Source organism: Cupressus sempervirens, chromosome 4 (genome assembly GCF_028749045.1).
Source record: "Cupressus sempervirens isolate cs-2001-9-10 chromosome 4, ASM2874904v1, whole genome shotgun sequence".
NCBI lineage: Eukaryota > Viridiplantae > Streptophyta > Pinopsida > Cupressales > Cupressaceae > Cupressus > Cupressus sempervirens.
This window is the reverse complement of record NC_143121.1, coordinates 48421716-48427262: the sequence shown is the minus strand read 5'-3', so window position 1 is coordinate 48427262 and position 5547 is coordinate 48421716.

Sequence of the window (5547 nt, the reverse complement as noted above, 5' to 3'; positions counted from 1 at the left end):
CTAGGCATTTAATAAACTTTGTGTGGATGGTGTTTTGAAATCGAAGCATAAAAATTTGGAGATGAAGGGCTTGACACACATTATGCATATGCTACGACATTTCCAAGGAAAATGGATAAGATATATCCTGAGAAATTTTCACAAAATACATATGTGGTTGGATCACCCTATCCAGATCATAAAGAAGATGATACATAGGATTATTGGGTGCCGATGTTGAAAAGGGCAAAAACTACAAAAGCCCTAGGTTTGGTTAAACTAGCAAAGAGAACTCTTGTCAAGTGAGATGGTAGAGGAATGAATCTTAATGGAGTGACTAACATGGAAATCAAGTTTGGGATACATGTGATTGCTAACAAGATGTTAGGATAAAACCACATACAGAAATAAAAAAATAAATGCAAATATAACCAATAATAGAAAATAATAGATCACACAAGAATGAACACAAGGCACCAAGATTTAATGTGGTTCACCCAATCCCTGTACTACGTCCACCAAATTGCAAGTCCAATATTATTGCAATCCAATGATTACAACCTGATTACAATTTGTAATCACTTATAGCTCAATACCACCACAAGAAGCAATTTCGCATCACAACATAATGAAAATACCTAACCCTAAACCCTTTTATACAAGTATTTTATGCCATTTTTGGGTTACAACATGTCGGCCATATGTCGGCTACAACGTCAACCATGGCTCAAAAAAAAAATTCCCAAAGAATTTATGAAGTATGTACTATACTTTCCTGATCAGTCACCAAAATCTAACTATCTCCCACTTAGGGACTAATCAGGTTCCACACTAAACAACAATCTCCCACTTGAAGACTAATCCTATAGCAATACCACTACCACATGGGGCTCCCACTAGATCAAACCACCCTAGATTCTATTGTTCTTTTATTCATGTTTAGTCTAGAAGACCAACCAAAGCTAAAGAGGAGTTTAGCTTCTCCCTTGTGAAAACCTTTGTCAACATATCTATTAGATTTTTATTTGTATGTATCTTCTCCAGCTTTAACTATCCATCCTCCAAAACTGACCGAATAAAATGGTATCGCAACTATATGTGTTTGGTCTTAGAATGCAGAGCTAAATTCTTTGCAAGATGAATGGTACTCTGACTATATGTGAACAAATAATTATTCTTCTGAGGATGTCCCAATTCTTCCAAGAAGAACTAAAGCCATATCATCTCCTTGGCTGCCTTTGTAGCAGAAACATACTTTTCCTATGTAGTGGATAGAGCATTAATCTTTTGTAATCTAGAAACCCAACTCATGGCTACCTCACCAATAGTAAAGACATAACCTATAGTACTCCGCCTGGTATCAATATCCCCTACCAAATCTAAGTCAACATAGACCTATAAATCAGTAGTAGAGCCCCCAAAGTGTAAACACTTATTGGATGTTCCTCTCAAATATCTGAGAATCCACTTGACAGCATTCCAATGCTCAAACCCTAGATGACTCATATACTTGCTAACGACTCCCATTACATGTGCAATATATGGCCTAGTGCATACCATAGCATACATCAAGCTTCCTACAAATGAAGCATAGGGTACCTTGGACATATTATCCTCCTCTTCTTGTGACTTGTGACACATCTCCTTAGTCAACTTCAAATGACCAAGTAAAGGTGTGCTGACAGCTTTAGCATTTTCCATAGAGAAAGGTTGCAACACCTTCTCAACATAATCAGCCTGAGATAGCATCAATGTTCTGTTCTTCCTATCTCAGCAAATCTTCATACCAAGGATTTGTTTTGCTGCCCCCAAATCCTTCATAGCAAATGCATGTGCTAACTGGCATTGCAACCCCTTAATATGATCCATGTTAGACCTAGCTACAAGCATATCATCAACATATAAACATAAAATAATGTAGCTATCACCAACCAACCTCTTAAAATAAACACAATAATCTAAATGACACTTGTTATAGCCATGCTCATGCATAAACTTGTCAAATTTTAGATACCATTGTTGAGGTGCTTGCTTCAAGCCATATAAAATTTTCTTCAATTTGCACACTAAGTTCTCCTTACCTTTGACCTCAAATCCCTATGGTTGAGCCATAGATATTTCTTCATCCAAATCACCATGAAGGAAGGTTGTTTTAACATCCAACTACTCTAAATGAAAATCTTCAATAGCCACAAGACTTAAAATAGTACAGATAGAAGTCATTTTAACAATAGGAGAAAATATTTCATCAAAATCAATTCCCTTTTTCTATGCAAATCCTTTTACAACTAACCTGGCCTTAAATCTTTTCTTACCTCCTTCCTCTTCTTTCAACCTGTAAACCCACTTATTATGTAAATCCTTTTTACCTGCAAGCAACTTGCACAAATCCCATGTCTTATTCTTCAGCAAAGAGTCCATTTCATCTTTCATAACTAGAAGTTCTGCCCATTAAACTTATCAACCCTCAACTTACCCTCATCTGCCATTACTCCCACTCAACCATGAGACTCCCACTTAAATGTGAGACTTTCCTATAGAGGATAACTGAAAGACAACCTTGCTCTAATACTACCACTTGTTAGGATAAAACCATAGACATAAATAAAAAAATACATGCAAATATAACCAATAATAGAAAATAATATATCACACAGGAATAAACACAAGGCACCAAGATTTAACGTTGTCTTGATGGAAAAATGGACACAAGGCACAAATGGAAAAATGGAAATTCTCTCCTAATGAGCTAAAAGCACAAGTTCCTAATGCAATTCTCAAGGTAGTTGCACCAGTATGGAAAAATGTAGTAAATGTTGCAAGAGACATCAGAGAATAGACCTTGAGACAACTCATGCTGAGTCTCAGTGACAAAGAGGTAAGGAAATCATTAAAGGAGAATGAAATAAAATTGACACCAAAGTTCAATACATTTCTGATCCTATCAAAGGACATAGAATATGTGGTGAAATCCAATATTATTGTGTGGAAAGATATCTATAGGCTGCACAAGCCTAGTGACCATGTTGTGTAGATAGATGATAAGGATGGTGAAGAAGATGATATGGAAGAGGATGTTGAAATAAGAGATAATGAAATAGAAAATGTAGATATTGATGATGCTGATGAGGAAGAAGAGCAATAAACTACAAGAGAAAGTCTTCCAAAAATTTAGAGTATTGAGGATACTAATGCAAAAAAGATAGCAATAGAAGTTATGACTTCCCTTCCTCATTCTCTGAGTGAAGCCTTAGTGCAATCTAGCTTAGAGAAGGTTTCTATCAAGTTGGTTGAGGTTAAACTAGATCACTACGTACCCAACCAATCTCTGGAGTAGAATTACTGAGTACTTCAATGAGTGATGTGTATAACACTTCATCTACCAAGAAGCAGGCTCAGACCATTCCAGCATTAGGATTAACCAAGAGAAAATAGGGTGTTCATGTTGTTAGTGTTATTTTTACTATTCCTAATTTGTTTTTGTTTCTACTATTTCCACTATTGTTTCCACCATGGCTAGTGCAATGATAGTTGAGACTCAATCTCAACCGTGCACTGAAGTTTTGAATAAAGGAAAAGAAATTATTTCCTCTTATATTCATAAGGAAAAGGCTCAAGAGGTTGAAACCTCTAAGGAGGAAATTGATCTAGAGGAGGACATTTTAATACTAGATTGGGATCTTTCCAATCTGACTCCTAATCATATGGATACCCTTAAAGAACTTTGGAAGAAGAGAGTAATGGAACAAAAGCTCAAAGAGGAAAAAGAAAAAGAAAAACTAGGTACTTGAAGATCTCAAGAGCATATTTGTTGATGCTCTGAGCATTGAGGTTGATGAGAAACAACCTATTTTGGATCAATTCATTGAAATTGTCCACAAATACAATTAAGAACTGAATTGATAGGAAAAAATTCTGCAAAGGGTAGAAAGAAAATTTGAAAAAAATGTTTTGGAGAAAGTAGCACAAAAGATAGCTATTGATCAAGTAGAATTATCTACTATTCTTACTACACTATAAACATATGTCAATATTGTTGTTTCTTTATTTGTCAAGTTGAGTGACACATCTATCTTTACTAAGGATATTTAGGATAAAGTATCCAAGATAGATGAAGACATGAAGGCAAGTGCACATCAATTGTCATTTGTCGATCCTAGTTGTAGTTCAACACATTTTGTTAAGATCAGATACTTGATAGATCTTTAGGAAAAAATACTAAGGGAAGAAGCTAGGATTAGGCCCACACTTATAGAAATTCAAGGTATGATTCTTCCAAACATGGATGCACTACAAAAGCACATTGCACATGCAAAGACATTGATTCATGACAATAACTTCTCTATAGCTAACCACATGGTAGAACTCTCAACAAAGGTATAGATAGCCTTGCATGCATCTAAGGTATTGCAATAGAATTGGGACAAGACCATGGAATTCATTTTGAAGGTACATAGTGATTTCTTGTCACATTTTGGTATTAACTTGTAAATATATTACACCTTTTTCATTTATGTCAAAAAGGGGGAGAAGATTATTTGTATAGAAAATGTTATCATACTTCAGATATATGTATAGGGGAGAGATATATGTATGGGAGAGTAGAAATATGGAGACACATGTATAGATAGTAGAAAATATGTTTACAAAAGCAATTTTGAAAAATTTAAAAAATAGAGTAAGAGGTTATCGAGTTACAGTAGTAGATAGCAATCAAAATCGAGTTCAAGATCTAGATTGTTGACAAAGGGAGTTTTGACTTGTAATTTTGTAAATTTTGATTATTGGTATGATAAGTGTTTTTGTCATTAATTCCAAAGGGGGAGATTGTTGACATTAAGGTCAATTTTTCTATTAGTGACTTAAAACTTAGTCAGTTGGTTTCATTGCTATCGAGCTCTATAGTTGCTTATCATTCTTCTAGCAGTGTTAACCAATTTTTTCAGTTGCTATCAAGCTAAATAGTCAAATTGTAGTTCATGTTGAGCTTCATAGTATCTACCAAGCATCTAAGATAATTCATTGTATTTCCTGAGTGTAGTATAGTCTATTGATATTTCCAATAGAAGTGATGAAGATCCTAGTGTTAATCGAGTTTTGTAGTGTTAACCAAGTATATTAGTGTCTACCAAGCTCGCAACATTAACCAAGTGAATTCAGTGTTGACCAAACATCATAGTGTCAACTAAGCATTTTAGTATCTACCAAGTTTCTTAAGTGTTCACTGAGTCATACACTGTTGACTAAGTTCTCTCTACTCGAAGTAATTATTATGGATCGAGCTTCAACGTCAACCAAGTGCCAGAGCCTATCAAGTGTTGATAGTATTTTTTGAGTGTCATAACATCACCGAGTTGTCTTCAGAACCCAAGCTACAACAATGGGATGACTTTGTGAATTATGATGAATTTTCTATTGTAGTAGACTCTAGCAAGTAATTAATTGGATTGTTATATATGTAAAGCATTGTATCATATCCAAATGTAATAAATAAGAAATGTGAAGAAATAAGAAGTAGATGAGTGCAAATCAAAGAACGCTACAAGAAACATATGGTATATAGAAAAG